This window comes from Malus sylvestris, chromosome 7, assembly GCF_916048215.2.
Source record: "Malus sylvestris chromosome 7, drMalSylv7.2, whole genome shotgun sequence".
Lineage (NCBI taxonomy): Eukaryota > Viridiplantae > Streptophyta > Magnoliopsida > Rosales > Rosaceae > Malus > Malus sylvestris.
In genome coordinates, this window is record NC_062266.1 from 4,630,916 (window position 1) to 4,648,153 (window position 17,238).

General features: G+C 40.3%; 1 pseudogene; it reads right to left on the minus strand.

Annotated features, from left to right (window-relative positions):
* Positions 1-11,791: 11,791 nt before the first annotated feature.
* On the minus strand, positions 11,792-15,233 carry LOC126628176 (protein CDI-like; annotated as a pseudogene).
* Between the last annotated feature and the right edge of the window lie 2,005 nt (positions 15,234-17,238).

Genomic DNA, 17,238 nt, shown 5'->3' on the forward strand with positions numbered 1-17,238 from the left:
TCCTATTTTTGTAAGCTATTTCTACAAGTATTTTACTATTAAGAAACAACTGTAAACACATAAAAACACAAAACAAAAAAACCTAGACACCGTGTCAGTGTGTGTGGGCGTGCATGTTTCTCCCGTACCTTTTATCAAACAGGTGGCGTGCGGTGCTACTATGCAGGATTGAAGATTGAGTACCTGAAAATCATAGGACTCAAAAGTCATCTTTAACAAGAAAGAAGAATAAAATATGATATGAATACTCAGGGATAGGCAATCAAAGTGAGTCCAGTGAACCGCCTAAAATTGGGCCGAGAACCCACCAAGAAACCCAAATTAAAAACAGAAAGAAGACCCAACTTTAATCTCAAGTAATGTATATGTTGGATTAGGGGTGGGCAAACGGGTAGAGGAATAGCTGGTCGGGGCAGGTATCTAGGTTCGGGCGGGTACGGGCCGGGTCCAAATATTATAGAGAACAAACAGGACGGGCCGGGTAGGGCCGTTGTCATTTACGGGGCGGACCGGTTCCATATACTTAGAAAAACAGGGCCCCGGACTGGCCCGTTTCTAATTTTAATGAACGGCCGAGATTAAATGATAACCTTTCATTCAATCTCAACCGTCACTTTGAACCCTAGTCATCTGCTGTGTTCCAGAATCAGTCCACTCCCTCTCCCTCGACTCCAAGTTTCAACTCTCAAACTTCATCGTCTTCTCGACGACATCGCTCGACGACCCATCCAGCCTCACCGCTGTCGCGACTAACAACGGCACCACCTATTCAACCATCCTCCTTGATGACATCCTAGAGAACCCAGGTCCTAGAACCACGGCTCGATTCTCTCATCTTCGACAACACCACCACTGTTGCGACTACCATCACCGCCATCGAGGACGCTGCTACCAGCCATCATCCCTCTAAAATGTAGGTAATTTTGAATTAGGGTTTTGTTATTAATTTGAATTTCGGGTGTAGGGATTTTAGGGCTTTTAAATTAGAATTTGTTGTTAATTCTGCAGTAGATTGATGATTGATCTGTTTGCTTCTGAAAACCCAGAGGGTCGAGAATGTCTGTGGTTTTCGAACTAGGTTACTAGAGTTAATTAACTTAATTTTTCAGTAGATTGATGACTGATCTGTTTGCTTCTGAGAACCTAGAGGCCCGAGAATGTCTCGATCCGTTTGATTCCTGCGCTTAGTTTGCATGCGGTTTAACTCTTTCTTGCACTATTAGTCGCTTCTCATGCATGTTAAGCGAGCCCCGGAAATAACTATACATGTCGTTTATGCTTCCCAGTGAACATTGCATGAGAGTATCTGTGCCATCTCGTGCATTTCTTTTTCTCTAAAGTTTGATTTAAGATCAACTTTTGTAACAGCTAACTACACATGTTATGTGTATGTGTGTGTGTGCTAGTAGCCTGGTAGTGATGTGTTTGTGGATATGTATCTTATGTTTGTATGTTGTGGTCTTCTACGTGCAAATTTTGGTGTAATGACAGAACCGATCGACAAATAGAAACACAACTTGCTGGAACAAAATTTGTCTGTATTGTCTGATTGGGAACTAGTTAGTTTAATTTTGTGTTTGGTGTGTGCATGTGTGTTGTATATGACTAACATGTTCTCTTGGAAATGTATATTTATATGTTTATTTTTGTTTCAGGTTTGAGCTACTCTTGGGCATACATTAGGTTATTGAGTTTAGTTTCTCTCTGGCCTCCTCTCCAGCTATGAAGCTAACCTCCTTTATAAGTTCAGCAAATTTTAGTTTTTAATTTTTTTTAATTTTTTTTATTAACAAAAAAAAAAAAAAAGGACCCGTGGATCCGACCTAAACCGGCCCATTTCAACCGGGTCGGGTTAGGTCCGGTTCCCATCTTAGAATATGTTGTCCCCGGCTCATCTCCTTTAAACCCGGGTTCGGTCCGGTCCCTTCAAAATTGGGTCCGGCCCGGCCCGTGCCCACCCCTATGTTGGATTCTTCCATATTTATGAAAACAGAAAGTATGATATGAAACAAACTTTCTTGCTTGTAGTTTTGAAGATGTTTGGGGTTAATTCATGTTCTTGTGCAAAGGAAATAATCAGTCAAATTCAACCAAAATGAGGTTAAGAACTTAAGATTATTGTCAATAGTTAATACAACATACACTAAGAAGGTTCTTGACAATGAAGAAATAATCCCAAAAATCATACTCAACCTGCATTGCAGAAATGAAAACTGTTGTGGAGCCAAAAATAATCACAAGGCGACATGTGGATTTTTGGGTTAAAGGGACAAAATTACCCTCGAGGTATACCGAGATTCCTACGCGCGAGCAGTGGGTAATCAATCCTCAACCAAGTCAAAAGTGTTCAAAATAGGTAATAATTCAAAACCTATCTCATCCATCCTCATTAAATATTCTCCACAAGGTAACCCCCAAAATATTCCTTTTAAATTATGTTAATTAGCTAATTAATAGATTTATTACCTAATTAATCTATTAATGGCTAATTAAACTACCAATTAACTACAAAATGCACTCAAAAACACCACAAAAGGCCGGCCACCTTCTCTCCAAAGGGGACTGACCATGCCCTATATATATTACCCCATTTTCTCTAAAAACCTAAGTTCAACACTCTTGCAAAATTCTCCAAATTCTCCAAACACTTTTCTCTCAAAATTCTAACTTTGGCATCAGAGGTTCTTCGGCCAAACCCCCCCCCCCCAATTCATCGTGGGCGCGTGAGGCTCTTGGCCTTGACCCAAAGTGTTATTTGCTTTGTAGGTGCAATCTTGTCCAAGAACAAGGAGGAAGAAATTTGCATCCACAATTTGGTGCTTTCATTGAGAGTTGAGTCCCACACTTGTAGAAGACTCTCGCGTCCAATGTTTTTTATTTTCTTGTCCATTTGTAGATTTTTCGTATGTTCTTATTATTAGAATTTTTTATTTGCAAAAATTCTTTGATAAAATGTAAAAAAGAAGTACAATGGCTAGAAATTTAGAAATTTCAACATTCAAGAGATGGAACCATGACGATCCACGAGGCTAAATGTGACAATAGGTGGAGTGGCACCATCACCACGAGTTTCCACCACGGGAACCACTGTGGTGGCTAGCCACCCACGGTGAGGTCCATGGTGTCACCACCACGGCTCGAGCCGTGCCATCCAAGACGGCTCACGGCACTAACCATGTCACTCCACGCCAAACGCGATCCCAATGCGTTGCCAAGCCTTGCACTCGCGAACATCATACACTGAGTAGCCCACTCTCGTGGCCTGGCCTGTTCTCGCTGCCCAGCCTGCTCCTGCCGAGCAGCCCACTCTCGTGGCCTAGCCTGTTTTTGCAGCATTCCAAGCAGCCCAAATCGACCCGAGAATCCCACTTTCGTGGCCCAGCCTGTTCTTGCAGCATTCCAAGCAGCCCAAATCGACCCCAAGATTATCTTAACCATCCTGACTAACCATCGAGCTGAGGGCATTTTCACCACGTTTCTCCACGGATTTGACATTTCCCAATTCAAATCTCGTGCCCAAAGCCTACCACACTTCCACTGCTCAATGAGGCATATTTTTTCCAAGCTTTTCCAATCCAAATGGCGAACAAATCTTGTCTCGACAAGTCATAGAGTTGACGAGCGCCCTTGCACAACAAACAACCTTGGTGAATCAACTCTTGCAACGCACCGAGATCCAACGTGCCCCAGACGAGGTGTCCCTAAGTAGGACAAGGGCAGACGAACCTCTCCAATAGCGTCCCAGCAAGCAGCCACTTGACCAGTCATGAACCGAGTGTTCTAACAGAGTACACTTTCGACTGGGCCCCCTAGATAGCGTATACTCCCGTCTTAGCGTATGAAGGAACGTGCATTCTCAGTTAGGCCCACATACACTCACGGTTGGGGCCACACTTCGATAATCAACATGAGCAACCTTCCAGGCGAAATGTTCATTCGCGGTAAGGCCCGCAAAGAGCATCATCCACCTTACATCAGAGCAGGCTGCATAGTGGACGGAGAGAAGCAGTCACTCAATCCTGCTCAAGTTCAACCAAGAGCCTACGAGTTACCTGCTTACTTGCTAGGAACATACCACACCCACCACAGCAGCGACATAGACTAGCCGAACACATGGAAAAGCAGCCTAGACCAGCAGGTCACGACCAGGGGTAGTCGAGAGCTCCGTCACCCCAACAAAGGCAAATTCAGGAAGAAGAGAAAAGCTTCTGACCGAGCGATTGCATGATTTCCTGAGTAACGAAGCTATTGACAAGGCGTTCTGATGAGACATGACCAACATAAGCGAGTCATCTTTCAATGACAAGATCGAGCAGACGAGACTACCCTACATAGATTGCTGGATACAAAGACTACTTCCATTTTGACAAATACAACAGCTCAGTCTAATGGTGCGTCAAGGGCAGACGAATATCAGAAGGACATACCGGCCTAACTACCAAGAACCAGGGGTAGGCCTTGTTCTCAACACTTCAGACGATTCAATACTGAAACACCACATCATCAATAGTTGAGCATCACGAACCTAGTGGTCCAATTCCTCATGCTGCGCATAACCTGGCCCAAACCTTACTTTCACAGCCGTGCCTACTTACTCCATGACTTCTGGCAGCCATTGACCTATCACCATGGCTCATAACTGTGCCAATCTTACACCATGGCTCCCAGCCATGCCCATTTTGCCATGTTACTTGTGCCAACTAAGCCTCAAAAGGGCACATGACAAAACACCCAATGATGACACAATAATTCTAGAAGTAGCTCACTACGCTTACATCCTTACGCGGGGTCCACAAGCAGTTCGAAGTCTCAAGCAGATCGCCAAACATAACCTCGCAAGCTAAGGATTATTTCGATTGTCCCAGCAATCCAGTTTTCCTTAGCTGCACTCACGATAATGACTTCTATGCTCTCCAGTGCGAGAGGATAAACTAATTGCTCTTCAGTCCAAGAGGGTAAACCAATTTCCCAACACCCATATAAGTTTGCTCTCCAGTGCGAGAAGATAAACTAATTACTCTCCAGTGCGAGAGGGTAAACTAATTGCTCTCTAGTGCGAGAGAGTAAACTAATTGTTCTCCAAACTAATTCCCCGACACCCATCTGGGTAAGCTCTTTAGTGCGAGAAGGCCACATTAAAAGATCGAATGCTTGAAGATCAACTAGGCAGCAAATGGTCAGGGGGCAGCAACCACTTTTGCACATAACAGTTCGCTCATCCGACACTTCATTTTCAGCAGCTCCGATCTTGGCAGCTCGATTCTTGACTGCTCCATCTACGGCAGCTGAGAAATCAAACTCAAGCATTGACACGCCCCGATCCTGATATTCCTTGAATACCAGGATAGGCATGTGCTAGCCGACACCCGAGGGTGGCGAAAGCCATTGATTGAGTGCAAATGCTGAAAACAAGGGATAGATAAGACTTATAAATATAAAAAAATAAAGAATATGCATTTAAGGAACGTGTTCAGAGCATGCAACTAACTAGAATACTAAAAGAAATAATATAAAATGGAGTGAATAAAAAAATGGGTCCTATACCGAAAGGACTCGAAGATGCTGATGCGGAAGTGCCTTGACGCCGGGATTATATGCCTTGATTCTAAATCCTGAAGGGGGCGCAAAACAAACATGAGTGAACCAAGTTGATACATATATATATATATAATAAAACAGTTATCAACGTACTAACCCCCATGTTTTATGAAAACATATATATATATATATATATCATGCTAAACATAGGTTTTTCGAAACCTAGCATGCTGTGTAATATCTCAAATCATAACTTGTATATATAATAATCACTACGGAATGTCCGAGAACCCCCAGGCCCCATGCTGGCTCCTTGTTTCTGAGCAGACAGTAAAAGGAAAATACACTTCAGGCCCCATGCCGACTCCCCGTCCCTGTGCTAATAGCCAGAGGAAACACACTCCAGGCCCTATGCCAACACCAAACTGTTGCTCGGGACTGATCGGAATCTATCCCTACGTCCCGTAACGGAAAAGGACCACTAGGTAAGTACAAAACCACTGAACATATATATATTGAAAAGCAACTTCATAGTATAAAGTCATCCATCATCTATACTATAAAGAGATGTTCTAAACATGTTCTAAATATCATATCGTCATCCATAAGATATTCTATAAGAACACGGGTTATAGGAAAAATAGTAATAATTCAAACTAGCCTCAATAAGCATGTTATCTCATAAAGCGTTCCATATAACATAATTGTTAAATCATGCTTTTCATGTATGCATTTCTACTATCAAAACATGCATTTTTAGAAGGGAACACTCACAGTACTTAGCCACCAAAGAGCCACGCAACTAGAGAAGACGGAAACACCACAAATAATTGCCTCTAAGCACATAAAGAGCCCAATTAGTAAAACTATATAATAGCAATTGAATTTGTGAAAACAGACATTGGAAACAGATTCAGAACATCGAATTACCCTAAGAAGGGTCCCAGATAAATTTCGTAAAAGTTAATAGAATATTCCTAGAATATTCTCTAAGGGAATATTCCACATAAAGGGTTTGGGTCGGCTTTTATGGGTTGGGGTTTCACAGGCCTTTTTGCACGGCCCAAATAGGCCTTAGCTCATTGGGTATTTGGGCTTGAAAGCCTGGCCCGAATCCAAATTATGGGTCACCAGACCCAAAGGAAGAAGAAGGTCGGATTTCGGTCGAAATTTTAGACAAACTTTAAATGTTCATAACTTTGTCAATAATCAACCAAATCAAGTGAAACAAAAATAAAAGTTGTAGTTCTCGACGAGACGAAGAGAATGGTACCTTGTACGACATCTAACTCACCGTGGCTTGGCCGGAAAATGCCTCGAAATCCACGGAGGTCGCTCGAAACTGGGTAAGATTTAAATGGATATAACTTCTTCAATACTCAACGAAATCAGGTGAAACAAAAAGGAAAGTTGTAGTACTCAATGAAACGAAGAGATTGATACCTTGCATGCTTACCAACTCATCGTGGTTTGGTCGAAAAACGCCTCGAAAGGGGCTGTGTTCCCTAGAAAATTTGGAAAAGCTTTCCCGAGCTATTTTCTACGATTTGAACGTATACATCACTTAACACAAGCTTCGATATAACCCTAAAACACAACCTAAGGGTTTCTAGAAGCTTACCAACATTGGAACAATACGAAACTCGACAGAGAAGATGATGAACAGTATCAGCCAAAAGGAAGAAAAGGGTTTGGGGTGTTCTTTCTTCATTTTTTTTAGAACACAAGGGTGATGGTGATGATGTTTTATTGTTGTAGTGATGTTTTATGATGAGGGAGATGAGGGTGTATTGGTGTGTGTGTGTGTGTGTGTGTGTGTGTGTGTGTGTGTGTGTTCATGGTGCCCTCAGGGCTGAGACAGAGAGAGGTAAGAAAGAGGTTAGGGAGAATGAGAGAAAAGAAAGAGAGAGATAGAGTTTACACGGGAAAAGGGGAGAAAGAGAGGAGAGAGACTGGGAGACAAAGCTCATAGGGTGGGCCCCATATGGCTCACAAATTAAGATAAAAAAAACAAATTTTAATTGGGGGTGGGGTGTAACAAGCAGCCCGGACATGGCAACCTAAACTGTTGCCCATGCCACACCACTTCCTTAGCCCATGCCTAGCCAATCCTTGGGTTCAATCAAGTCGAGCAGCACAAGTAATGGCCCCGGCACACTATCTCCTTAGTTCATGCCAAACCGACTCCTGGCCCCTACCAGTCGACAACTGCTTCGTGGCAGCACATCCCAAGAAGAAGACAAGGAGAATTAAGTTTTTCTTACATCGGTGCAGTGCGAAGAAGACAAAGAAATCAATGGAAGACGGTTTTTTGCACATGCAAGCAAAGAAGAGTGCTAGGGGAGGGGGAACAAATATCCTCTATTTTTCTCTCTTTCTTGTAGGGATAAATAATTGCCCTCCGAAGTTGATTTAATCCCCTACTTAAGGTAGGCTTAAATAGGCTTTGTAGGCGATTTATTTCCCTTTTCTAGAAGAATCTAATTCCAAGTCCAAGAGAGAATCTGCATCAAAGTTGAAGGTCTCTACACCTGCTGCCCTTCCCTATAAGTAGCCCAGCAGGTGTGGGGGCATTTGTGAAGCCAAAAATAATCACAAGGCGACACATGGATTTTTGGGTTAAGGGGACAAAATTACCCTCGAGGCATACCGGGATTCCTATGCGCGAGCAGTGGGCAATCAATCCTCAACCAAGTCAAAAGTGCCCAAAATAGGTAATAATTCAAAACCTATCTCATCCATCCTCATCAAATCCTCTCCACAAGGTAACCCCCAAAATATTCCTTTTAAATTATGTTAATTAGCTAATTAATAGATTTATTACCTAATTAATCTAGTAATGGCTAATTAAACTACCAATTAACTACAAAATACACTCAAAAACACCATAAAGGTCTGACCACCTTCTCTCCAAAGGCTATCGGCCATGCCCTATATATATTACCCCATTTTCTCTAAAAACCTAAGTTCAACACTCTTGCAAAATTCTTGAAATTCTCCAAACACTTTTCTCTCAAAATTCTAACTTTGACATCAAAGATTCTTCTGCCAAAGCCCCCCCCCCTCATTCATCGTGGGCGCGTGAGGCTCTTGGCCTTGACCTAAAATGTTATTTGTTTTATAGGTGCAATCTTGTCCAAGAACAAGGAGGAAGAAATTTGCATCCACAACTGTAGCTTATGTACATTCTCAATGTCCTCAGCAAGTCCTCTTTCCAATGGCTCTGCAATCTACAAAAGGTTTTTAGGAGATTATAATTTAAAAACTAAATCACATAAAATTTCTGAAATTAGGTTGCTTCTTACCATAGTTATTTTATTCTTATTGGGTGTTTCAGCAAAACATTTCATTGACAAAGACTACACCACTGTTTCACAAAATGAAACAACATGATCAACCTACAAACAAAAGCAAATCCATCAAGAAAAGAAGAAAATAAAATTTTACATTCTTAAAGGGTGGAAAAATTACTTTAAAAAGAAAAAACATGAAGAGAGGATGAGGATTGGGAGCAAACAATCACCTTGACTTCTACTTCCAAATAAAGCTCTCTCAAGTCCTTCATTATTGAATCTTAGTAGAGTCATCCTATCCCTAATATCATGTGCTCCTCAGACTCCTCAACTTTAGTGATTGCAAGAGGATAACTCTTGCTTATCTTTCGTAGTCCTTCCACCATCTTTGGCAGCACACATGGATTTAGTAGCTCGGTTGCTGTTTTCACAACTGGCAGAGTATTGAATTGAAGAGGACGGAAGATGTACACATCCTCGTCATAATATTCATTACAAAGGGTATAAAGCATCCTTTTTTTCGGCCTTTTCAATAACATATAAAGCCATAGTCCCCTAGCCATCGAATAAAGCCAGAACGTCGTCACTAACTACCGTTCTAACCATATCCATTCCTCACTAATCTCTGGCGTTTTAATAAAATAAAAAAAATATTCACCCACAGTAAAAACCGAAATAGTAAATTAATCCCAAAAACTAATCATCATCATCCATATGTATTCCTGACAAATGTTTAGCCCTTTAATTAAAACTCCAAAATAAAAAATTGCTCACCCACAGTAAAAAACCCAAACATGCAAAGCAAACCACAAAAATTAATCATCACTGTTCCTTTTTTTTTTTAAATTTTTATATATATATAAATTTTCAAGGAAAAAGCGAAGCACAAACAAAAAAACAAAAAAAAAAAAACACGAAAGAGATAAATTATATACCTGACCCAGAAAAAGCTTGGAAGGTCACGATATGAAACCCTAAAACTTGGAGAAGAATGCTTCCTGCAACCAAAATACAAAATCAGAGATAACAACTAGACGTAGAGCCAGAAAAAACACAGAAAGCACTGGGCCAAAAAGCCGAAGAGTCCAACTATACAACAATTAATTATAACATTTTCTTCCTAACCAAACAAAAAAAAAACAATGCATGAATTAATATACGTAAACGAGGTGCGATTCGTTCGCGCAAATGGGGAAAAAAGGGCAAACACATTCGAGAAGAGAATCGAAACCAAAAGGCAAACGGGAAAATGAGAAACGGAACGACAATGAGAAGAAACAAAGAGGAAAAGAAAACGAAGATGCTGGAAAACATCTTCCTTAAAAAACACAACATGCACGCGCACCACACATGACCAAGGGCAAAATGGCCAGTTCACTGCACAATCCCACTAAAACCCAAAAACCATGAATAAATGAGGGACAAAACCGAGTGGGCACTGTTAATGAATAGTAGATTATTATATCTTTTTCGAGGAATGGGCCTTACTACCACCATGCAACTGTCTACAATTGCAATGGCATCTCCATTTTCCTCTGTCTCTCTCTCAAATGGAAGGGGATGACTAACACGTGGCATGATGTAAATCAAAAGCAACCAAAATATGCTTCCAGTGCTATCTCTCACATAAGAGCAGTTCCATCATGGGTTATTGCCCGATGGACTGGCTTTCAGACAGGGTAAAAGAGCCCAAGTGGGGAGGTCCAACGTGTGCTGGCGATGGAGCCCGAACGGGCCCTAGGGAGAGGCCCGGCAAGAGTTGCCAGCTTGAGAGCCAGAAGGCCACGTGATGTAAGGCTGACGTCAGCCACAATTTAAAACATGGGTCACCGGAACCCTCGAGGGAGAACACCAAAATATTTGGCAGAGAGAGGTTACCGATCACGGTGGTGGTGCAGGGTAGGAACTTGTAGGTCTGCTCGAAGGTGGAGTCCTCCGCCGATGAGGCATTCTTAATAGTGAGGTAGGGCGTGAAGGTGTGAGACTGGTGATGGTGGTGGATGACTCTATCGGAGATCAGATCAGGTGACGTTGATTGGTTGATGTCGGAAAGGAGCAAGTGGCCTCCGTGGGTCTGGCTACATAGGACCAGGAAGAGGAGGAAGAAGGACACGTCAGCAGGTTTAGACATGGTGGGAAGCGGGTGGGTTCGGTACTGCTCTTTCTTTGCTTTGAGGAATAAGAAGAAAGACTTGCTGGTCTTTCGATCCAAATCAGGTGCAAAATCTGCAGCTTTCTCTTTTGAGGAAGAAAACATGGAGAAATTGGGGAGAAAAAGAGAGCGAGGAGGGAGACGATCAGCTGGAGAAAAAAGGGAAGACAATGAGGGAGAGAGAAGTAAGAGAGTGGGAAGGAAGAAGAAAAAAAAATGGTAGAAGTTTCGGGAATAGATTTCTAAAAAGAAAAGATAAATTAATAATATAATATTAATTTATACAAATTAAATAATATAATATTAATTATAAAAAAAAATACTAATATTTTATTGCCTACTGCCAAGGCTATTCAGCGTAGGGGTGGAGATGCAAAAGGTAGTTACTATTCATTAAGGGTAGTTATTGTTCATTGGGTGGATTAAATAGTGAATAGCCCCCGGGGGAGCCTTTGCAACGGTGGAGTTGCTCTAATGAACAGTACATTTCTGCTGAGCTTTAGTAGATATAAATATAATGTGCTTCTTATCTCATGCCACACCATTAAGGTTCAAATGTACAAGATACATATATTATTATGGGTTCTTTGTATTTGGTACAGTGAATAAAGTGTTGGATTTTTACCAATGCATTACGACTTTGAAATTCTTCATTCTCTAAATTATTGTAATAATTTGGAACTGTCTCCCCTTCCCCTAATAATAGTAAAAATATTATTAAAAAAATACACATTATTTTAGTTTTTTTTATTTAGTACAAATATTACAGCATAACAAGCTAAATCTTATTCTTACACAATTACACCATATAATGCAATACCTAGCTAATAATCATTGCTAGAAATTCTCAAATCTCTAAATAAATTCATAAGACAGCAGGAACAAAAGCAAATGAACTTCAATGATGAATCCCAAACTTCAAATGCAGCACACCACCTACTAATTCTATCTGGTTTCTAATCTCCTTATTCATTTTTTGCACGTACTTCTCCATTTCGTTCAACCACAGGTCTGCAAACTCACAACCCTTCTAAGCCTCAAACCACGACCCTCCGCGAGTATAGTGTATCTGTTGGAAATGTGCCCTAAAGCCAATCATGTGATGATACTTTACGGACATTTCACATGTTAAACTAATCTAGTTTTACATATAAAGGGCAAAGATTATTGTTTGAGCCGTCTCATATAAATGTTATATGCTTAAACGATAAAGTCCAAGGAATATGTGATTGGGAGAATGTAATCTAATGAAGTTAGATTCATGAGACCATTCTTTCGTAGACACATCCTAAATGTTCCTGATCATAGGATTGTCAATTGGGCATTGACAGTCCGTTAAGATTGGTACGTACTATGTCTTCTCTCAGGGAGAGTGATTAGTCTCGAGTCATTGGTGTGTGTGACATCAAGACAAGTACGTAGGTGCTCAATAGAGAATGAGTACACTGAACGTGATCAACGAAGAGTTCTCATATTCCATGTCACATAAGAACTCATGGTTGGGATAATGCAAAGAAGTCCTTTGACCTGAGGCATCACAGTTGTCTTGTGGTTAAGTCATTGATCTTTGATTATGTCAAAGTCACCCCCTCGGGGTGTCCACGACATCGTTGGGGTCAAGTGACTTAGCTATGGAGACAAGTGAATGCGCAACAAGGGATCTCTAACCTTCAAACAGTTGAGGGAGAATACTCTATGATATGATTTAGAATCTCTGGCCAGAGTATGAATGAGATTAGGGAATGCGTTCCAAATCACATTCAAGTAAATCATATAAGCACAAGATTCACATTGGATAGTAGACATGAACAAATAAACTATCAAACCAAACAATGTGGTCAAGAGTATTAGATTAGAGAAAGACCGTATTGCATTTGTAATCCCGAACTGAATAGGTTCTCTAACCTCTTCTGATTAGCTTGGGTAACCATGACATGCTGCTAGGCGTCAACCATGGTTTGTGGAAGCCCTAAACGTGTGTAATCACTAAAGGGAGAATTGAAAATAGTTTCAATTCACAATCGATGTAAAATGGTTTTAATCGCCCACTACCTCGCTAAAAGGAACCTAATGGATCGCACACCATAAAAGGTAGAGATTGGAGATTAAACGGAAATGAGTAAGAATGATTAAATGGTTTAATCATTTATTTATGGCAATGATTAATTAATATGTTAATTAATCAAACGAATAAGTTTGTTAAAGACTTCGGGATAGTTTTGGACCTTAAGGCCCAATGGGCTTCGAACGTCAAGCCCATTAACTTAAGTTGTATGACAATTTAATGAATAAAGATTCATTAAAGCCCAAAAAGCCCAAATCCCATTAGGTGGCCGGCCATGAAGATGAATTAGGGTTTTTGGTTGTTTAGGTCACTTAAAGAAGTGACTATATAAATGACTTTATAGCCAAATATTCATTAAGGATTAAAATGGTTTATTTTTGGGAAAATTGGTGAGAATTGTCTCTCCATTTTCTCTCTAAAGAGGCCAACACCTTGGAGGGTACATCTAGCAATCCTACTACTCCAAGGTCACTCATTTCTTCTACAATCTAACCTTGGTGAAGAGACTTAGAGGTTCTCAATTTTGGGAACTTGGAGAACCTATTCTTCCATCCAAATCCATGGATCTAAGAAGCAAGGAATGAATGCCCTATCTCTTTGGGTGATTAGCCTTTGCTTATGCAAAGAGGAATCCACAAAGGTAAAAATTTCAACTCACTTTGTTTTGAGTTGATTATTGGTTCACCAATCTACTAGGCTTTGAATTTCATGGTAATGTTTTGTTTTTGGGTGCATACAAGCATGATTCCGCCTTTAATTGTTAATTGCATGCTATATGATGTTGCTCAAATGAACATGTTTTTCAAAATAATTCCTTCAGTATCGCCTTTGGGAAAGTTTCGGGATCATTCTCAACAACCTGGTTGTGCCCCTCAAGAAAGTTCCAAGTAAATGGGATGGACTTGATTTCTTCATCCTCAAGCCACTGAAACCTATGAAGAAAAGCGTCTGTTTGCGCATTCACAACCTCGGGTGTCAATACTTTGTTTTTGGGATGTCTGCAGTTATACAACACCATGGAAGACCAATTCTTCCTTGGATACACAGTCTGCACTGCTCCATCTATTTTTGTCGTCTCCTTTGGTGTGTATTCATGTTGAACACACATTATAGCATATTTGTCATCAGTCAAGTCTCTCAGTTCCTTAATGTCAACAAGGTAAAGAAAATCACAATCCACAAACACTGCCCAACCTTCATAATTCTCCAAATGTGGAGTAAAAAATGTGGTAAAAGAAAAATCGATCCTCTCTACCTGTTCCCTTTCGCGTCAGTAAAGGTCATTCTTTCTGAGGTTCGATTGTATAATTGGTATGATCACAACGGGGATCGAAGATCGCTATAGTATTGAGTGTTTACAAACCTCATACGCAATGTCTTCGCATGAATCGTAACCCATAAATATCTTGAAGGGGTTGTCCTTCTCTATGTCACAATTACAACTCGTTGGATGAACCTTCCCATCATTCAAACTCATCTTAGTTGATAAATATTGTATTGCAATTGTGGATTTTTAGTTTCAAAGTATTTCAAATTCATAGAGAGTTCTGAATGTATATGGCAGTATATGTAGGCAAGAAAAGAGAATGGTTACAAGAAACCATCTTTACATGGAACCCTAGAGACAGGTTAAACCTAGGATACAAGCTTTTCCTTAATTTAAGGTGATTTACATCAAATCTAAAACAAAGAAGTAATCAGTAAGTTAAGTGCCTTGAATCAAGGAAGAGGGAAAGCTTGAAAGCAAAAAAGTAACAAAACTGGCGGTGGTTGACTTTGTGTATCCATGATTACTTGGAGACTTGTGATACGAGGTGACTGCTAGGGTTTAAAGACTGGTTCCAGTTTAGAGACTAGTTCCAACACTTCCCCTCAAGCTGAATCGTGAAGTGTAGCCGAGCCAAGCTTGCTCAGAAGCCAGCGAAACTAATGAGAGGGTAGAGCCTTGGTGAACAAGTCAGCCAATTGATCATGGCTCCGAGTGAATTGAGTTTGAATGACTTGTGTCTGAACTTGAGCTCGAATGAAATGGCAATCCACCTTGATATGTTTTGTTCTCTCATGGAAAACAGGATTATCTGCAATGTGCATGGCGGCCTGGTTATCACACAAGAGAGACATAGGAGCTGGATGTGGAAACCCTAAATCTAAAACAAGGCTTTTGAACCAAATTAATTCACACGCAGTAGCTGCCATTGCTCGATACTCCGCTTCAGCACTAGATCGAGCAATTACGTGTTGTTTCTTACTCTTCCATGTCACAAGGTTTCCTCCAACAAAAGTGCAATAACCAGTGGTAGATTTTCTATCAATTGTACTACCTGCCCAGTCTGCATATGTGTAGGCACTGATTTCCGTGGACTGATTGTTTGACATAAGAATGCCTCTGTTTAGTGAACCTTTGAGATAACGCATAATCCATTTGACAAGTTGAAGATATTGCATTGTAGGAGCATGCATAAATTGGCTGACCAAGCTAACAACATGAGTGATGTTTGGGCGTGTGATAGTGAGATAGATAAGCTTGCCTACTAATGCGAATTTACTTAACACACAAATTAAACCCTCTTGTATCAATTGTAGTAAAGAATGTAAGTAGGGATCGTTCTGGACCGGGGATTAGGAGGGCTTGCTAATAACCTCTAAACTGACTTAAAAACATATAAACAAAGTTAAAAACACTAAACTAGACTAAAAGAATTCAAAACAAACTCAAAGAACTCAAAGCAAGCTAAAAACACTCAAATCTGCCTAAAAACACAAACTGGGCAGATTTGGACTCTAAACACACTTTTGGACGAATTTTGGTTTCAACTTGGTTCGAAATACTTAAAAGTACAAACTAAATCAGTTTCTAACTAATATGACTCAACAAGGTAAATGGGGTTTTGGTTTTGATGAATTTGAAAACAAAACAAGTAAATTAAAGAACTAATGAAATCTGCACGAATTTGAGTAAATTGAATGGATGGAAGGCTAGTTAGGAAGTTCTTCTCCACACATGACACACTTGCAAACAAAACGATTTCCAGTTGCTTTTCAATAAACTACGAATTCTCAACACCCCAGATTAACTGTGAATTGCACTAATTAACCCTCAGATTTTCCTAATTTCATTGAATTGGATGATTGCATACAACAACCCAAAACATTCTCCACAGGTTCCCTACATGAATTGCATAATAGAGATACAAGCAAGAATCATTAAGTTCTATGAAAATCATAAGCATTAACGAGACACTTGTAACTATGAATTGCATGAAACTTATGCCAAGAATTTACTTAACACGGTTGTGACGAGCAACCTTCACTACTTGTGAATATAAGTTCATAACGATTAGGTGAAACTCTCTTATATCCTAGCATCAGATTTAGGCATGAAAATTAATCGTGCACTCTCAACCAACATACACAAATCAGTTTTAATTCAAATGGATAAGTAAATTGAAATCACAATTTATGAATCACAACTGAAAGTAATCAAATCATATTGCAAGCATGAACATGGTTTTGAATTCCCCCTAGCTAAGGGGGGTTTAGTTCCTCATACTCACAAAGCAAAGATAAACAAATTTAGACATTGAAAACAAAAGAATGAAAACACCTAAAAACGCTTCAACAATCTAACTTGAATGGCAAACACGTCCAAGGTCCTCCTTCTTCTCTTTGTTGCGACACAATGTGTGGTTTGATGGATGCGTATGGATATATGGAAAGGAATGACTGAATGTGTTTAGGTTGGATGGAGGTCACGGCAAGGAAAAGGAAATGAAGGTGCATGGAATTGTGTTTTTATTGTGGGAATATGTAGAATGGTTAAGAAGAAAAGACTCTGCCTTGCGGCAGAATGTGTCTTCCTCCATTCTCCTTAAACTGTCTGTGTGAATGTGTCTTTGGATGGATCTCCCCCCTGGTATGGTGAAGGATGGATGTATTTATAGGCTAGGGAGAAGACCACCATCTAATTAAGGTGATAGTGGTGTATGTTGTGGTAATGAGTGGATGTAATGGGTGTAGTGGGTGAATGTTTGGTAATGAGTGTAGTGGATGGATGTTTGGTAATGAATGGATGTAATGGGTGTAGTGGGTGAGTGTTTGGTAATGAGTGGATGTAATTGGTGTAGTGGATGGATGTTTGGTAATGAGTGGATGTAATAGGTGTAGTGGATGGATGTTTGTAGTTGTAGGTC